The sequence below is a fragment of the Cygnus olor genome, chromosome Z (assembly GCF_009769625.2).
Source record: "Cygnus olor isolate bCygOlo1 chromosome Z, bCygOlo1.pri.v2, whole genome shotgun sequence".
Classification (NCBI taxonomy): Eukaryota; Metazoa; Chordata; class Aves; order Anseriformes; family Anatidae; genus Cygnus; species Cygnus olor.
In genome coordinates, this window is record NC_049198.1 from 23,706 (window position 1) to 43,630 (window position 19,925).

The 19,925-nt window shown below is 44.5% G+C and overlaps 2 long non-coding RNA genes across 2 annotated transcripts; one reads left to right on the forward strand and one right to left on the reverse strand.

Annotated features, from left to right (window-relative positions):
• Nucleotides 1–748: 748 nt before the first annotated feature.
• Nucleotides 749–19,819, reverse strand: LOC121061320. Its single transcript, XR_005815044.1, has 5 exons — nt 19,705–19,819; nt 8,702–17,042; nt 6,355–7,472; nt 3,992–4,125; nt 749–3,065 (listed from the first exon to the last, which is right to left on the reverse strand). It is a non-coding gene; the product is annotated as an uncharacterized LOC121061320 (long non-coding RNA).
• Nucleotides 8,759–19,472, forward strand: LOC121061323. The gene is made up of 2 exons (XR_005815047.1): nt 8,759–8,840; nt 9,375–19,472. It is a non-coding gene; the product is annotated as an uncharacterized LOC121061323 (long non-coding RNA).
• Nucleotides 19,820–19,925: the final 106 nt, after the last annotated feature.

Sequence of the window (19,925 nt, forward strand, 5' to 3'; positions counted from 1 at the left end):
AAACTGAATAAAAGACCTGACCAGGTGTTCTGCATAGCCCCAGGTCACATGAAAGAATTCACCAGCGCAGGGACGCCGTGCAGTAATAAAATCTCTCTGAATTACGCAGCATAGGTGATGTCTGGCGTTCCAGCAGACAAAAGGAAAGTTTTTGCCAGGGCAGGACTTTATCTGCCTTTAGAAACCTTCCAAGGGCATCCTGCTAGGTGGAAGGCAGACAGAGGTAGCTACGTGTACCTAAGACGATTCTTGTGATCCAGAGAGCAAAGTGCAGGCTGTGCACTGACACGTTACTCACTCATTCTGAACATCTGAGTTTGTTCTCTTTCCTAAGAAGGACGTTTGGCAGTGCATTTAGCTCCCATTACCCACCTCGGTGATGGGATATCTCAGTGATGGGATATCTCAGTGATAGGAGCCCCAGTACCCTGACAGCTTTGCTGTCCCTGCAGCTCCTTGCTCCCTCCCCACAGGGTGCAGCCAGCCCCCTCCACTCCCTGCCACCTCTATCCAGAGGCTGGGGAGGACAGGGAACACAGGGAACAGAGCTGTAGAGAGCAGCTGGGCCTGTGTGCGCCCGCAGGCAGAACTGCCTGTTGTCCCCTCAGAACGCCTGGCTTTGTCAGACCCGGTGGCGTTTTCTGTGCTCTTATGCTATGTGACAGAGATCTTCCACCTCAGACTCTTTGCTATGCCTGAGCAATGCATGATCCTAGAGCCTGCTGATATTACACTTTTTTTTTTTTTCCAGTATAATGCAGAAAGAGGTTCTGCTTGCTCACGTTTCTGCCCTGTGGTTGCAGATGTCTCTTGATTTTCCTTGTACTGTTCTTCCAGTACCAGGGCTTTGTCAGCCACCTTCCTGGTTTTGTCAGCCTCCCCTGTTACAGGCCACTTTTCCAGCTAGCTGTAAAAGTCACCTTTCAGCGCTGTGACACCTTTCTTGTGATTCCCTTACAGCTCTCAAAGTCTCATTAGAACAAAAGGGGGCACTCACACACTGCAGTCTCGTCTGCATGGGCCATGTTGGTTTAACACTCTCGCTGCCTGGAGTGTAAGAGCTCTGACCAGCAATCATTCGTCACTGTGTAGTTAATTCTCCAGTTTGAAACTGACTGCCTCTGTTGAGAATCCTTCTTCATAAATGGATGGTAAAGACATGCTCTTCAGGTGCATGTGCTTACTTAAAGTTGCTCTGCACTGTCTCCTACTCAAGGAGAGGCCAGCATTTCCATCAGTGGCAAAGATCCTTTCATCTTAGCCACTCAATGGCTTTAAACTAAAAGAGGGTAGGCTTAGATTAGATATAAGGAGGAAATTGAGGCACTGGGACAGGTTGCCCAGAGAAGCTGTGGATGCCCCATCCCTGGAAGTGTTCAAGGCCAGGCTGGATGGAGCTTTGAGCAACCTGATTTAGTGTGAGGTGTCCCTGCCCATGGCAGAGGGGTTGGAATTAGATCTTTAAAGTCTCTTCCAACCCAAACCATTGTATGATTCAGTGGTCATGCGATCTCATCGCATCCTTCTCTGCTTCCTCCTGCCCAACAGTGCTAGTACATGGACAGGTGGCACAGTGCAATGAATTGCATCAGGGAACTTGAAATTAACCTGTCAAAGAAGGGGGAAACAGCTATTTTTAACCTCAGTTCCTTCACCTAACTCATTACGTGGCCTCACAAGCAGTTTACCAGCACAAAGGTGTTAAGGTCTTTAACAGCACGCAGCAGCTGTCAGGGAGTACATGGCTGCTGCCTAACACAGCATGTCTGTGCCATGAAGCACAGCCTCAAGGTGCCTGCTGTGGACCAGCAAGATCAGAGCCAGGCCATCCCAGCTCTTTGTGCAGCACAAGCTTCCCTGGAGACCTCCGTGCCTGGCCCATTGCCTCAGAGCTCTGCTGGCCTTTTACTCTATGTACACCTTCCCCTCGCCAATCTCCTTGTGCCTGCCCTGTATACCCAGATTCTGTCGTTGCTTTTTGTTCCATACTTGCTGAGGCATGAAAATGTATGTCAACTGCCACTTCAGTCGATCCTCATAGTGTGTTTTGGTTGTGATTCTTGCTGCTCATACATCCACTTAAGCCTTCTGCCTGAGCACAGGCATGTGTCAGATTCCATCTGTGTGTCCTACAGTGTCTTCAGGCTGTGGCTTGGGATCAGCACTCAGACTGAGCCCAGTTTTTCACTGAGCCACTATGCAGCCATGCAGATTTACTGGATTCACCACATATGACTTGCTCATTCGTTGCAAGGGCTCCTTAGCCGCTCTCCATGTCTGATAGTCCCTGGACCAGATGGAGCAGAGGCTGAGCTCTTTAGGTGACTCCTACAATCGCGGTATCCTGCAGCAAGGACACCTGCCCTGGAGAGAAGACTCCTGGCTCCTGGTCTCTGTTCCTAGTACATTTTTTTTTTTTCATACAAGCATGAAATACAAAGACAGCAGAGACCAAATGCACCTCCAGCTCCCAGCACAAGGGTCCTGTCTGCCTTCTCTGGCTCTTTTTCTGCATAATGCCCTGCTTCAAAAGGAAAGAAGTGGATGGCAAGAACCATTCCTTACCCTTTCTCCTAAAAAGACATGGTGTGATAATTTGAAATGTGTGTACTTCCTGTAGATGAGGAGATAATTGGACTGGTTATCTTGCTTCTTGAGCACGTACTTCAGTCAGTAGACTAACATGGACCTGGGGGAGAAAGCTGTTGGACGGTAGGAGAAGCCTAAATTTGGCAGTGTACGTTACACTGAGAAAAATCCCTGGACTGAAGCCTTCACATGGCTTAGAGAAATACTTATTATCCAACCTGTGCTAAATGGCCTTGTGGCAGAAAGCAGCTCCTGGTGCTGTTTCGTCTGGAGCACAGATGTAGCCGACACAACTTCTGAACCAGAAGGCCAAACAAGCTGGTCCCAAAGTGCTGCAAAGGGTGGGAGACAGCAGAAGGGATCTTTTGCATGGCACTGCAAGGGTCACACCTGTCAGTCCCCTTCTCTTTCCTCAGCCACCTCAACAGCCTTCTCGGCCACATCTTCACACAAGGTGGTAACTGAACATACGCACTCTGTGGGGAAAGGTAACCTGATTACTCCTACAATAATTTTATGGAATTATATTGAATTATTTAAATAATACAAAACCAACAATATAATAATTGTACAGTATTTTGTACAAATATAATGTATACTATGGAATAAATATATCAAATATTTATAATATGTAGAACACAAACTATGATAGGTTTATAACTGATGGCACTATAAAACCTTATCATAACAAATCACCATATAATATTTAATGCTCGAATTGAAAATACAGTAATTTTCCTTGTTAAGGAAATTATTTCATATGGAAAACTTTTCACTATGCAGGTGGGTGCAGGTGGAACAGGGGCCAAGGGAGAGCTCCCCTACATTTCGCAGTATTCAAAACTTGAAGGCCTTGGACAAGTAGACAAGGCTGTGAGCAAGCTGATGCACCTGCACCTGCTCTGAGCCCTCCAGAAGCTCTGTCCCCATGGATGTGACTCTGATTTTTGACCTCTGGGAGCACTGCAGCCACACAATAAATTACAACACACACATGCCAAGCAGACTAGAGGTTGCTCAAGTCTTCTGACATGCCCATTTTTTTGAGTGCATCTCTGTTATTTTGTGACATGAGTTGTAAAAATGAAAGGAGAAAGAAGAGAGAGAACTAAAGATCAAGTATCAGATGTTAAATCCTGCTCGTTCCCTTGCTGGTATGAAAACAGTTTGTAAGTGTGCATTCACGATTAACAGCAGACATACTTTGTATCACTGTACTCTGCATGCAGTCTTTTAACAGATTCTGATCGTGCCTGTAAGTGAATCAAAAAACTGCAGTGGGAATTACTCATATCTATAAAAATATGAATGAAATTACTGTCATAATTTAGGCCTTAAAGCCGAGCAGCAGTTAAAACCAGACTGAAATTTTATACCAAATCATAACTCTAAAATATCTCACCCTAAAGATGCTTCTCTTGCATGCTTCCTGGTATGGCTTCAAAGGGCAAGCCCAGTATTGTGGAAACATCAGTATTCCTGAAGACCAAAAACCGGAAGACTTCTGTTTGCTTAAGGATTCCGCTACATTCCTCCCTGAGGCAAAACAAACCAGTAATCCTCATTGTTACAGAAACATTGCACTTCGCATCTGTTTATCTGTATATAAACATTAAACGATTAATAAAAAATTAACGCCAAAACGCTTAATTTGAAACGTACTGAAGTTACTGGTAGTCCTCAGTACCCTGGGATCCAGCTTCTCGTAACCCTGAGCAGCAGAGTTTTCTATTACCGTTATCACACTTCTGCCTGTAGAAATGACCCCTTCGGCACAAGGTGGAAAGGCATGGGGAAGGCAAGCTTCTTTGCAACAACGTGGGGTACAGATGCCCATGCAGATCCAGGACAGCCCCTGCCCGGCCACCACCTTCACGGAGAGTTTCCGTACAAACCCACAGCCTCAAATGTCAGTATAGAAAATCATTGCTGTGAAAATACATTCATTTTTTTTCCACACACCACAGAAGAGAAGTGTTCAACATCCCTCTTTTTTTTTTTTTTTTTTTTAATTCAGTTCTGTTTTAGGTGAAATTGTACCCACCTCTGAAAAATTCTATGAGACTGGTGCCTGGAAAGTATTACACAAGTGTGGAGGAAAGAAAAAGTGTGGTCATGTGTGGCTGGGGTGATTTCTTCTTGACAATATTAAGAACTGAGGAGCTCTTGCAAACGAAAGGTTCTATCCTGCTGCCCATACGTGAACAGGTCTCCAGCTAGGCTTTGCGTGACCGTGACGTATGGGATGAGACCCTGTGTTAGCAGGAGGAACCAAGTGATGAGGTCGGTACAGGATAATGGGAAAAACCGAACTCTGCTACAACTAAATGTCACGTTGATAAATGCAACTTCGCTGTTTTTTATAAACAAAATTAAACTTAATTTGCTTCACAGTAGCTAAGGTGCCGTTAATTCAAAACCCACAGAATAACTCATTGGACACAGTTAATAGTCAGCAGACCACATAGGCCAGGCTTTGAAAGCATTTAATATTCACTGAAGTGCTGCTTGTATCCAATTATAACTCACTACTTGCCATCTTAATAATTTAAATCTGTCCACTCTTTAGAGAGGAAAAAAAAAAGCACTAATCAAAGACATGAATGCACCTTTTGCTTTTGACAGCATTAAATTAAAACTAAATGGTAGATCTTGAATGAGTTACTCTGCAAGAATAAAGGCATTAATGAGGTAATTTCATTATAGAGGCTCATCCAAGCCTATGTGAAAACAAGGGAAGTAAATGGAGAGGAAAGCCACGGAGGAAATTAGGGTTCCTTCCACACTAATTAATGTTTTGGGGCATTTAGTACAGGCACCAAATTAACTGCTCCAAAGAACTCCATTGAAAAAAAAATACATTGTTGCCCTGCCATGTAATTAGAAGACAGTACAAGTAGAACACTTAATGAGTATAAAGCCAGCCTTTAACTTATTCTGCCCAGCTTCTGAAAACATGCCATTGTGGAGGCCTAAGTTTAAGGAAGCACCAGGCGTACAATATAGGATTGTTTAGGTCCTTCTGTTCGGTGAGCTGTAAACAGGTAGCCCTGAATGAGAGACTCTGGGACTCCTGGGAGGCCCGGCTTCCCAGAAAAAAAAAAAAAAAGAAAAAAAAAGAAAAAAAAAGTCTTAAATGCATACAGAGGAGAGAGAAAAAAAGGTGAATAGGCCCGGCACAGCTCGCCCAGTGAATGCTCACTGCTGTCTTAAGAGATTACATGATGTTGTGCCACCCCCTCTCATTGAGTTATCTTTACACTGCTTTTGTCTCCTCTAATTGGAGCTGATGAGGTGCTAATTGGTTGCTTTTCTAAAAAGCAGTGCTTAAGCACTGGCAAACAGAGTAAGACAGCGTGAGTGGAGTTAATGAGGGCTTAGCACCCCCCACCCAAAACCCAAGCAACCCCTCCGCCTCGTATGAGCACACGAGCGCATACGCAGGCATGCCTTCCCGCTGCCGCGGCCAAAACCTGAGGGGACGTGACTGAGTTTGGGTACAGCTCCGCGCGGCCTGAGCCTCGGCAGGAAGGGGCAGTGCCAGGCACGCAGCCGCGCACCGCTCGCCCCGGCCCTGCAGCGCCCTGCCCGGGCACGCCGGCGGCTGGCTGCGGGCTCACCCCCTCGCCGCGCACCGCACCGCTGCCACCCGCTGCCACGGGGCGCGGCCGGGCTGCGGCGGGTGCCGGGTGCCCAGCGGGGCCGGGCCGAGCCGCGGGGCCGCAGAGGCCCGTTCTGCGGGGACCGCGCAGAGGTGGTTCTTACCCGCCGACAGAGGCTGCGGAGGGGCGGCTTACACCTCAAGCAGAAAAACGCAGGCGAGGCGGGTGCGTTCGTCCCCCGCCGCTTTGCCGGCCGCGGGAGAGGCCGGCATCGCCTGGGCACGGCGGCGGGGCGGGCGCGGCACAGGCGAGGCCGAGGCGGCAGCACCGCGTGCCGGCGCTGCCGCGGTGGGCTGGGCCCCGAAACCACGGCAGGTTGCTGGTTCGAAGTAACTCGCTGTCCTCGTAAAGCGAGGCGCGAGCAGCTGTGTCACGCCCACCTGCAAGCGCCCCTTTAGAAGGACAGGGGCCCTTGCTTGGTGGCGAGCGTGCTGCCGTTCTCCTGGCTTCGGCTTTCGGCGTTTTGCAAACTTAAACTTTGGTCTTTTGCTATTTAAAATAGGGTATGCAATTAACAACTCGGACGTCATTTTCAGTAACAACTCATACATGGAAATACCCTAAATATTTTGAACCCCGTGAAGAAAAGAAAAAGATAAATACCCTTTTTTCAAAATGCTTTGCATGTTTTTATTTTTTTTACTTTTTTTTTGGCCGGTTTTATGCAAAGTATTTTGATTAGAGTACATAGTATTAAACCTCTTGCAAGTGGCTGCATGGTTAACTACAACTGCATCTGGAGCTCCTAGATCCCAGTTTTGCCATATCCATACACATTTCCTAAAAAAGGCTTTGAGTGATGCTGAGTAGTCTGCATCTTACACCTATTTTGTAGGTGGGCTGATATTGCCTCCGGCATTTCTACACCAATTCTGGAATTTCCTGCTACTGAAAGTATTCCGAGTCCTAGCGAGAATGTACAAAAAGCAGCTGGTCTATTGCTGATGTTGCCTGGCAACAGGCAAAAATAATCCTGCAAGTTATCTGAACGGGATGCTGCAAACATCACTGCTGAAAACAATCTGCCATTTCTGAATCTGTTTACATATAGTCTACACAGACATGTGGTATGATCTTTCAGTAGGTGCAAGGTTGCATTTTTCACATGTACGTCATATGTATGGGCTCCGGAGAGAAGTTGGCCGATGATGACAAGTTTGTCCCCTCTGTCACAGGCTCAGTACCACCAGCCAGTTCTCCAAATCATTCAAAACTTCTTGGCTGAACAGTTTCATATTGGAAAAAAAAAAAAAAAAAAGAGGACGAAACAGATAAAACTATAAAACATACAAGAAGGTGATGCATCTTTTGTTAAGACAACTCAGATGGTCTATTCATACTGAGGAGAAATTAACAGTCAAGGCTCCCTCTTTCATCACTTTTATCCTTTTTTTTTTCTTCCCTCAGCAGTTGGAAAAACCAATTAGTTTGCAAACAGCCAGTTACATGGGGAGGTGTTTATGTCTGGTAATTTGTCCCCCTATTCACATTCTAAATAGGATTCTGTTCAATCTTATGCATGGGCACTTGCTTTTCTTTTGGTTGTCATGAAAACGAAGGATTTCTTGCTGGCTGGTAGAAAGAAACTTTCTAGTGGACAAAGTTACAATTAATTCCTCTAAACGTGTTCCTAGAGCCATCCACCTATTAAAGCTCAGCGGAGTTCTTTGCTCTCAAAAGCCCCAAAAGATGCAGAACTAAAAAAAAACCACCTTGGTTCCCTTTAAGGCTAATTGAGCAAATATATTTTCTTCCCCATGCCCCTAATTTATGCACTTAAAAATCTTCATGTGTTTTCCACAGCAGGTATGATTGTGCCTGCAGAGATCTACACTCTCACCACTGCTACCTGCTGTGTTCTCACAGAATGCTTGCAGGAGGTAGTCCCTTGGGTTTCCTGTGTTTCCCATGGGATTAATAGTTTCTGGTTTACCCCAAACCAGTATGACATGGGTTGTAAAATCACATGCTGTGCATGCCAAGATGTAATCCTTAAACATACCTTACCCTCTTTCCATTTCCTCCTCCAGTTTACTTTTTGCCTGGCTGCAAGGTGCTTCCCAGGCCCCCTCCCTTCCTAATGAGCATGTGCACCCATTTAAATAGGAATGACCTTAATTCTCTGAAGGTGAAGATGATCCTGGTCCTAAGGAACAAAGAGGCAAGAGAGCCGAGGTCTCTACGCAGCTCCTAGTGTTCCCAGTCCTGCTGGATGGTGGCGTTATTGCTCTGGCTGTTGCCTCACCAGCTGCAGCTTGGGGGCACATACAGCACTACTACACCTAATGAGGGAGATGAAGGTGTCTTAAACCACCTCCCCTTGTTGGTAGGTTTGGGTCTGGAAGCCTTATCTTTTCCTGCAGAAGTGGTAAACAGTTTAATGGTTGCAAAGTGCATGGAGCAGATGTCACACAGCAAAGACAGTATCACACCAGTAATTAGCGTCGCACCTTTTGTTTCTGCTGGGACTGGTTCCTTGGTGTACCTTCAGGCCAGCTCACAGGTGAACCTGAGCCAGTGGCTCCTACCACCAGTGGACAACAAATCTGTCATCTCTGACCTGAGAGGGGGTTTGTCAGCTGTCCCTCTGTATCCCCGGTACGGTGGCACAGCATCTCATGTGGAAAAGCCACTTGCCTGTCACTGCTGCCGTTGGTAATGTCCCCAGGGAAAGCAAGTAGCACAGGAGAGGCAGGTGAGTGAAACTTCCCTGCCTTTCCTCATCCTTCTTTCCGCTGCTCTGTACAATAAAGTCTGAAAATGTCTCTTCCTGAATATTGGTCGCTTTGGAAATGTCAGTTCAGCACAAACGCTCTTAGGCTAATGTTTGTTAATTTATGACTAAGCATTATTTCTAAGGTTTAGTTTTGATCTGGGAATAATAATTAGCAAATGGTGTCTCCTGCCATTTTTTAAATCTGTGATGGCATCCCTAAACTGGTGGCTGAGGGGGATGTGCCTTGCCTTTACCTCATACTCATGATTTTGCTCACTAGCCTGCTATTTGTTGTGGGAACTGGAGCAAATATGAACACAAAGCCTTCTGCACAGTGAAAATCATTTGCTTCCTTTACTATGGAATACCAGCATTAACAGTATTTCCTTAACTAAAGTGCTAAAAAGAAAAGGGCTGGAATGGAACCATTGTGGAAGTCGACAGCTTGCTGAAGAGTATCTGAGGGCCATGTGGGAGCTACAAAGCCTCACCATAACCTTGTTTGCGCATTTCTCACTACTTAAGCTGTGGAATGTCCGACTTGATCCTAGGGCTCACTTGTTACCCTTGGTAAAATTTTGGCTGGTACATCTGCTAGATCAGATGCTGAATTGAGACCTGCCAGGAATCAGGTTAAGCTAAAAGCTTTCCTTGTATCTCAGTGGTGTTGGGATTCTGATCCTGCCTAAATACTAAATATGACTAATACGAAGATAGGTACAAAAATTACTTTGCAGCCTGAACTTTAAGTCAGGCAGGATATTTTTATTTGTTCCATATCAAGATAAATTCATGCCAGTGAACTTCCAAGCAATTTTTAGCACAGCTGAAGCTTTGCCTAAGCTCACTCAGAAGTCACCTGCAACAGCATACCATGCACCACAAGGTGTGGAAGACAACTTGCAGCCAAGAGAAGAGCCACAGAACATTTTCTGCAACAAAATGGCATCATAATAATGTTTGAACAAGGATACTTTATTTTAGAAACTCTAATGTTAGTCCAGGCCAGGGGAACCAAAGATGTAGCACGATAAATAAAATAATAAAATAACCAGAGAATGTTCTCTGTCCCTATCTCAGTCTGTACAGCATTTTTACGTGCAAACAAATTATTACTAACAACACTTCTGAAGTCCTTTAACTGTCTTGGTAATACCACTTGAGGAATTAGATACTATTGTGACTTTTTTTAGCCTGGAACTGTGAAATACGAAGAATAAAGCAGAGCAAGGATTATCACAGGAAGCAGATAGAAAGGAAGGAATTCTCAGAGATGATCTGTCCTGCATAGTGCCAAGCAGACACTGCAGCACAGACACTTTTCCCAATAAAGCCTGTGCAGAGATGCTATGCCTTGTCAGCACTCTCTCCAGGTACTCTGCAGTTGTAACAAATACAAAATTTCCTGTTTAAAACCAATACTCATTTAAAGCCACTATTCTTTTTAACAGTTACTTGTCGACACAGAAGGTAAATTTGTTTCTGTTTTGTGTTTTTTTTTTTTAAAAAAAGAACCATTTTTATGTTTGATGGGCTGTGGTGTGCTCCCCTTCATCTAATCTTTACTGATGTAAGAAGTGTGCCTTTACTGACAGCTGTGTTTTCCAGATCTCTCCTCCTTGCAGTGCTCTCCTTTGGTCAGTTTTCTGTGAGCAGCAGTATATGTAACGCTCACTGGAGACTCGCTGGGGCCAGTGGCCGCCACAAACATGACAGGTTCTCAGCTCACCTTCATCACAGTCTTCTTTTTATGGCAAGTTCTAATGTACATGTTCGAGAGAGTGGAGTGTCTCAATTCCCGCAGTGCCAGCAGTGGTCTACTGCAAAACAAAGGCTGCACATGAAAATAGCAGAGAGAAGGTGAAATAAAAATTGTCCTCATTTATATATCCACAACGGAGACGCATTTACAAAAATTATGGTATAAAGTTAGATGTACCTGCATTCCAGATCCAAGAATGGGCCCAACTGTTAAAATGGATAGTATGACAATGTCATCTGATTTTAGCAAAAAGTAGAGAATGCTTATTTGTTTTGAAGAGAGCTTTGAAAAAAACCTGCGTGGTTCTTTCCCTCACAGATCACAGGAGATAGCTAAGGTACAAACGAATTCAGAAAGCATTTCATATCCAATAGGTCATCAAATAGGTACTCTTTGTACCCTATAATATTTCAGTAATGCTGCTTTATAGCACAATAATTGGATTCCCTAATGTTTCTTACATTAAGCAACGTTAACAGAAAATGTTAACTTATTTGCTTGTTAAAAAGCCTCTTCCACTGGAAAGCCTGTATATTTTCATAGAAATAAAAGCTGGTGAGAACAAGGAATTTCTGAAGTCAGGGGAGTTGATTTTAAATTTGATAGAAATCTGAAAGTTCCTCCAGAGCGAGAAAGAAAAACGTTGTTTTCCTGGTTTCAAAGCTAAAAATAAAAGGTACGTGTCCGAACGAGCTGCTTGGATATTTTAGCCATGCCTGTGGAGTTAACCCACCGTGCCTGCCCCGACAGATCTAGGAGATTGTCTCCGAGAGCCTGCAGCCCTGGGACGGGGCGTCATGCCCTGAGCTGGGGTGCCCCGTGCCCTGCCGCCCGTGGGCACGGCCCGCAGCCAGCCAGAGGCTGACGTCGGGCTCGGAGGCCAAGCGTTAGCGGCAGCAGCTTGCGCAGACACCGGCTGCTTCACGCAGAGCGAAAGCCATGGATGATGACCGAAGAAATTTTAGCTTACAAAGACACGGGGTCTGTCAAGCGTCACTGTTGTGGACTTCTCTCTACCTCGCTCGGCAGAACACTCCCACTGGCTGCAGCCTTTGTCCTGGAGTTTTTGGCGATGACCAGCTTTGTGGGCGTTTGTTTCCAGCACTGGCTCACCAGGTGGAAACGCAGCGCGGGCTTCAGTGACGGCCTGACCCCGGTGCCAGCAGCTCTCCGCCGGGGTTGCCGTGGAGACAAAGCTTCCTGTGCGTAATCCAAGCTTATCCAGCTCCTTATCCTACATGTGACCCTTAATTACTTGCTAAATTAGAATGGTTTTCTGAAAATCACAAGGGGAGGTTAATATGTTCTTCCAGAGCTGGTCAAGCTAAGATGACACCAAATTCACAGGGAATTCAAATTACATGATCCCTGAAGGCGTCTCTTTGAGAAGGACGATGAACTTTCCCAATGGGAGGCAGTGTGCCATGATAATGCTTCTGTCGCTCACTTTCCTTGCCCTGCTTGTCTAGCTACAGCTTAATCCGGTAGGAACAATGTAGTAAGTAAATATCAGGTTGATTAATTATGGTGCAAGATTCAGTAACCGCTTGTCTTCTATAATTAACATTGTAATTGAAATTAAGTAATACGCTTCATACATGGATTCCTGGACTTGGAGGAGGAACAAGGGAGAATCCTCAAGGCTGCAACAGGGAAATTAAGGAATTAATAACAGGGGGTCAAAATACTAATTGTCTCTTCAAAGCTACGGTACACTTTAAGATACTCTTCATGCAAAAAGAAAAATGATTTTACTACTTCTAGATGTCCTAGTAGAGACAAAACAGAGTTATCAGTAAAAATATTGCTAAAGATTTGATAAATGGAAATTATAAGAAGAGGTGCACAGTGGTTTTCCTTTCCTTGGTTTCCTGTGACATGCTACTTAACAAGGAGTGAGCCTTTCACTTGCATGAGAAGCTTTATAAAGCTGTGCTAAAAATGCTGTGGCATGGTTTCAAAAAAAAGCACAGTCTGTATCAGCATATGCCTGTCTATTGTGAAAGGTACGGTAGTTCGGGTCTGTGTACATATGCTTGCTCGCAAGGATACACATAAAAATCAGTGACTAATCATTAAGATGGGAAGAGCCTAGGCAGGTAAGTGCTGCCTATAGTCTGCAGTATTGCAGACTTCTCTTTGTTTAAGACGTACTTGTATCTTACACTTCAGTTACGGATACGATCACTTCCATTCCTGCTCAGAATTCCTAAGTACAAGACAACATACCTCAGAAGTTTGTCACTATCATGATAAGCAATGGTTCCCCCAGCACTTTTTAGAAAGGCTTCACTGTGGCCTAATTTTTTTTCCATTTTCTTTCCCCTGTCTCCTAGGAATGTGGTCTCTTTGGCATATCCAAGGGCTCACAGCATTGCAGGCTGAAGGACAAGTTCATGGGCGCTGTATAGTCACAGGGTCTTAGACTTCCCTGCTGAGACCTCTGAAAAATGTGATGGCATTTTTCTGAGAATAATGACAGAGAAACCTATGCCATCTATTGCTTGGCAGGATCCAAGACAGTTTTTTGGTTCATTACGTATATAAGGAATTTATGATCCTGTCGATGGATCTTTGTACAAAGAAGTGTCTTACGAAGATGCATTTCTAGATGTGTGAGAGATTACTGAGCACTATATATTCACACTTTCTTTGGCATCTCTGCTCATACTTCCAGCAATATGATCATGTTTTTCTGAGTGAGCATCAACCCACTGGTAACTGGACTGATGATGGCAAGTATTTTCTCAAATGAAAAGGCTGTCAGTCCCTGCTAATTCAAGAAGGTTTCAGTCCAATGAACCATTTTCTGCTCTCTCTTTGCTGAACCATCACTTCCCTGTTACTGTATTTGAATTAAAATGTCATTTTCAGGACAGAAATGAAGAAATTTCTTACAATTAAGAAACATTTTCTGTTTCCTTAATAGGAAAAAAACAAAAAACAGTGAGCTCAATAGTGAGCTCATGTAGTTAAAACAGCTCGAAGGGATAGTTCTCTTTCTCAACTGCTAATTTGTGTAATTTGGAAGTCTCTGGGTGTTTTCCTGTGTGTCAGGGTGGACTGCAGGGAAGCTTTCTGTGCCTGGAAAGATGACCTTTAAAGGAGTGGGTTTCCATTTTCAGATGAGGTGTGATGAGGAGTCCTCCATGCACAATTATTAAGACAGCCTAGTACCCACGATAAAATCTTTGAATGCCATCCAAATTACTGAAAGCCACCTAGTTATTTATGTGAGCGCACACACAAATATGCACGCACCCTTTCCACCTCCAGTAGAGTATTAGACTTCACACATTACATCTGCACTGAAAGACTCCTTAATAACAGGATCTGGTGAGCCCTACGACATTTGAGGGTGGAAGGAAGCTTTCCAAGCACTTCTTCCAAAAGTTTCGATTTTCACAGAATTAGAAAGCATTTTAAGATGCTTTCTTAAGCACTTGGAATATGGATATATATATATGGATATATGGAATTTGGAATTGGATATATATTTTTTACATACACACTTTAAAAAAGAAAGCATTTTAAGATGATTTCTTAAGAAATCCACCCTTCTTTTAGTTTCTGCATTCAAAGTATAGGGAGTTACCAGGATGGAAAAAAGGATTACTGATATTCAGTAACCTGCCCCTCCTCTCCTGTCCCCCTTAAAACACCAGGAATAAGGAAGGGAACTTCCTGGTTCTACTGCCCGCTTTGGAGAAGGATTTGTTCAGAAACATGGGCCAGATCTTCACATTCATTACAGGAATCTCATGGCTACCATAAGAAAACAGACACACACACAAACCAGCAAATTAGAAGGGTTGAAGAGACAGAGAGAAACGGAGACCACAGGGTCTGGTGGCCAGAGGTGGGTGTGGTGCCCAGAGATAGGTCTGACACAGATTCCCCTGGGGACAAAGGAATTACCTTTCTCTGTCAGTCTAGTGGAAACACACAGAGGGACCTGCAAAATGTCGTGTCCTCTACTATCCCTTTGTGTAGGTTAAAGGAGTGGAAGAATAGAAAGGGCAAATATGCTGTCATCTAAAATAATCTTTTTAAGTGCGAGGCTACTAGGCTGCGACAAGCTGTGATTGGTTCCTCTCAGAGCAAAACCAACAGGGGAATGAAGGTATCTGAATAAGAGATCACTTCTAAAAATGCTGATTCTGTTGTACCATTAGATTGACATCTCTACTATGAATGAAGATAATCAATATGAAAAAAAACAAAACAACAACAAAAAAAACAGACATCCTAAACACTTGAGATTGTGTCCAGCTGCTCTTGAGCTATTTCATCTCCACCCCTGGTTTATTCCATTGGTTTATATCCTTTTGACCTCTGTCTTGAAACTTGAAAAGAAAACAGTTGTACAATAATGCCTTATAGTCTGTGGCATATTCCATTTCAGGTAAAAGATACGTAAGTACAGTTCAGCCTGGGTTCAGTTCAGCCTGGAAAAGCTTTTCAATTCCCCGTGACAAAACAGCAAAATAGTTCAGAAAAGAAGAATAACAAAGCAAACAGAGTGCTTGAGGGATCTAACGAGGGAGGCAGCAAGATCCTTTACTTACCCCAGTCTGGCAATTAACTCACGTACAAACAGTTTTACGGGTTTCATGGTGACCAACAGACTGTAGCAGTGTGGTCTCCTGGAGTGCAGGGTATGGCAGGTAAGCTCTGGGGAATTTGGCTGTGGTGCTTCAACCCACAGGCTTGTCACAGCGTTTCTCCAGCTCTTCCGGGATCACCACTGCCTCAGCGGGGAATGGCAAGGGCTGTGTGCTGGCACATCAGCTGTTCCTGTTCTTAGCCCAGCATATAATTTCAAATGTGGCTTTATCAGCAGTTTCCACAAAGAAATTTATCTGAGGCTTGAGTACACCCTGCTTCTGGTCACCTCCTCTAGCACCCTTTTAACATCTTCACCAGAGCGATCTTGCTCAGCAGGCTGGGGCATTTACTTTGTTTCAAGGGTGATGATGGAATATTTCTGTTTTCTGAAACACGCAGCTAGGATTCACTGTTGTTTTCAGTTCAAGTCAACAGCAAAAATTCCACTGATTTTAGTGGAAGCATCATCTGATCCATGGTAATTTGTTATGTTGCTGCTGAGTATTGGTGTTGGAAAGATTCTGGGAGCTTTCCATCCAAAAGCAAGTAGGTTAATCCTGCAATTAATTTTAAGAACTACATTTTGCCAGCTTTTAGTCAGAACTCTTTTCCTCTGATCTTTAAGGAATCAGCTAGCGATCTAACATGCATAAGGAAGGATGTGCAAGCCACAAACTGCAAGAGCACTATCCTGGTTTATCTAGGAATAGAATGTAAATTGTTATTATTTACATGGTAGAGAGGAAAAATCATCTCCCCTGAGCTGCTAGTGACACTCTTCCTAATGCAGCCCACGCTGCTGTTGGACTTTTTTGCTGTGAGGGTGCTATTGCTGTTCTATGTCAAACTTGTCCACCAGGACCCCAAAGTCCTCCTCTGCAGGGCTGCTTTCCACCAGGTCGCTCCACAGCCTCTCCTGGTACATGGGGCTGTTCCACCCCAGGTGAAGGACTTTGCATTTCAATTTGTTGAACTTTATGAGATACCAGCAGGCCCATTTCAGCAGCCTGCTCAGGTCCCGTGGGAAACAGACCCACTGTCACAACTCAGGCCTAGGAAAGAGATAGGCTTGGTTTCTTCCTTCTTCTAGGTGGAATAGCACTAAGAATGTTAAAGCAAGTGCGTGGGGGGGGTAAGTAGTGAAACGGTGGTTGTTCACGATACTCCATATTCTGAACACAGCCTTAGCTGTGCAAAGCTGTGTTGCCTCTTTGACTGTGTAATGCCTAGGGGTTTGTTTCTGTTCTTGGACTGGATAGACGAAAACTTCAAATCAGGAGAAAAGCCTGAAAAGGCCACGAGAATAATGTTTATAGAAAAATGCAGTCTGTGATCTTCCTTTTCCACAAAACTGCAAATCTTTGGAGGAATCATGTTCTGCCTTTGCACAGCCACGCATAAAAAGCTTGTTGAGATCCCTGGTCTATCATTTCCAGTCATTACCGTAGGCACTGACAGAGAATAAGTGAAATGTGCATGCTTTCTTTACAAAGTCTTCAAATATGTTCACCTCCAAATTAAAATTCCCTTTTGGAAAGGTGGTATGTGACTAAAACATTGCTGTTGGAGTGTCCTTGGCTGCTCTGAAGTGAGCTGAGTGCTCATCTAATGGGTAAAACAAATTCTTTTTCTGCTTCAACAAATGCAGATGATGTTGAGAAGTATACTCCTGACCACAGCTTGAGACTGAAACAAGCAGGAAACTCTGCGGAGGAAGAAATAGGTGATGCTGCTGAAGGATGGCGAGACAAAGAGGGGGATCAGCTATCAAGCCATTCGATGTGAGATTCGACATTTAAATGAAGGCATGCGATAGAGATGTCTACTGCAGACCTAGCTTGCGCTATTACTGATAGGAAGAAAACAGGACTCCTAAGGTACACGTTGATGTCTTTTAGGCATCCACTTAAAATGAGATTACCCTTGCTCCGAAGTGCTCGCTTCTCTATGCTGGTTATACAAGGAGCCCAGAACGGCCATAACAGATGTAAATGCCTATCCTGTAGATGCAGATGTCTAAAAAGTGAGGTTAATCTGCTATGTAACCACAGACAAGCCAATAACTAGCTACTTTAGGCTACCTTATGACCACATTCCAAAATTTTTCCTACTTTAATGACAGGCCGTACTCCTGTGCTGGGCGGGTGCCGCAGCCCTGGCCCAGGCTGCCCAGAGAGGGGCTGGGGGCTGCTCGGGGAGGTCTCCAGCAGCCGCCTGCACGTGGGACTGGGCACCCTGCTCGGGGGGCCCTGCTGGGCTGGGGGGGGGCCCAGGGGCACCTGGGACTCCCTGCCCTCCCTGACCAGTCTGTGAGTCTGATAAATATGATGGCATCACATCCTCAACTAAGCTACACTGGCCAACCTTCCCATGTGTGTGTGCAATTTTAATGTGCAAAAAAACCCCTCATGCAACATTTACTGATAATTTATGCTGCTGAAGAAGACGACTTACATGCAATAATGAGGGAGTCCTTTGTGCTGGTGTAAATTGTGCACAGTACTGTGCATTCTATGGAAAAACTTGGAGGGCAACACCTTTGCAGACTTGGTACAATGATAAATACGTTCATGTAAACAGAACATTATACAAAGTGCAACGTATGCTTGCAGAACTAGATATCTTTAACAGAGATTTTCTGAGATAGAAGTTATGAGTGAGGCTGCAGTAATCTTGACAGTAGTCATCACAACTAAAGTGGACTTGAAGGAAGATTTTTCTTGCAGTTTGCTCTGCTGGGGCCTTCCCAGAATAGCAATGTTGCTACCCACATGTTCAGATGAAACGGTCAAACTTCCATGGCATTAATCAAATCTTTCTGGCATGGCAGGGCTGAGAGTTTCACAGTATAAATGCAAAGTACACAAAGGGAAGGTATGATGATAAATGGTTATTCACTACTCCTTTAAATAAAATATTTTGAAGTTTGATATCCCTAGAGTTTGTCACTTAGCCAATGAATATGTAAAATAAGTATTTATATATGTAATCTCTAAGCTCATTTGTGTCTACACATGTTCATACAGTTTGATTACTTCATTTTCTTCTTCAACCGAGGGAAATGAGTGGCTGAAGTGAGAGTTATTGCAATGTAGAGGAGTTTTCAGTACAGAGCGACTGTACAAGCTAAGTGGAGTTTTGACAGTATGGCAATCAAGAATTAAACATATGGTGACCTGGGAAATCCTGTTCCCTGACTACGGACTGCTGTGAAATAGTCTGGAGTTTCACATGCTGTGTGACAATTATGAAACAACTCTGAATTATTGTATAAAACAAAGGGACACAATCGGTCAAATGACAGATGAATTGACAGCAAGAATGATGTATGCAAGAGTAACTGCATAACATTCCATTTTACCTACTAATACGCTGAAACAATTTTATATAATGTCATGAAGTTTTGCAGTACAGTGTCTGTTCTGCAAATCACGTATTGTTCTGTGCTTGTGCCTCTAAGTGGTAGAATTTCAGACATGCTTATGTACGTGGGTAGGTAAGAAATTTGTTTCAAGGCTAGTGCTTTTGGTTTTTATTCTTTCAGCATGGTTCAATTATTTTTTGGCATGATAAATTCCAAGATTACTGCCAAATGTATGATGTAGACAGGACAGGGCTTCATGCTGTTCTATTCAGGTCTCTGACGCATATGCCATTTTATCCTCCCAAAGTAATTGCAGCATATCGTATTGCCAGTGTGTTCTACATTTCTATTAGGAAAGTCACTTTCTAGATCTTTACAGAAGAGAGAAACAGATAAGTTTCCAGTCTAGTTAGCTGCCAGGAAGAAACTCCCGATTCCCTGAATATCCCCCACAGCTGTACTTCAAAACCCCCCACCAAAATATATTCTTATTTAGAGATATTTTAGAATATAGTTGGATACTACACAAAAACAAAAATCGAGTGCTTCTTCCTCTGTATTGACAATTAACTTATCAAGAACACAAAATATGCTTCTTTAAGTTCTTCTAAAATTCATCTCAGAGATATTTTGCTGGCATACAACCTGATCAGTGTATTTGCTTTGTGTAACTGAGGAAGCTCACATACCTTTCCCAGTTAACGTGTCAGGTTTTACTTTATCTATGCTGAAGTACATATGCTATCAAAAACCAAAAACAACAAACAAACAGAAAACAACAACAAAATCCGAACTTAATCTCTCCCGGATGACTCCAAGATCATCTCCTTTACGAGGCTCTGAACCCACTTACTGTTAAGTTGCTCGTACTCCCAGGTGTGGACTAGTGGACTAGAAAGGAGCTCGGAAACGAGTGGATACGAAAAAGCCAGAACGGAACACGCGGGCGGAAAGGCCCTACACAACCGAACGAGCACATGAAAGCCCTCCCCCCGCTGCTTACTGTCTCCGGGAACGAGGCGTGCGAGCGACGGTACCGAAGGCGGCTTCCGCGCGCAGCCGGGCCCGGCCGGCCGCCTGAGGCGGGGGCGCGGGGCCGCCCGGTGCCCAGCAGTCGCCGCGTCCTCACCTCGGCGGCTCCGCCCGGCCGGGCGGCCTGCGGCTCCCTCGCGGCCCGGCGCGGCGGGGGGCTCCTGCCGTGAGAGAAACCCTGTCAGCGTTGTG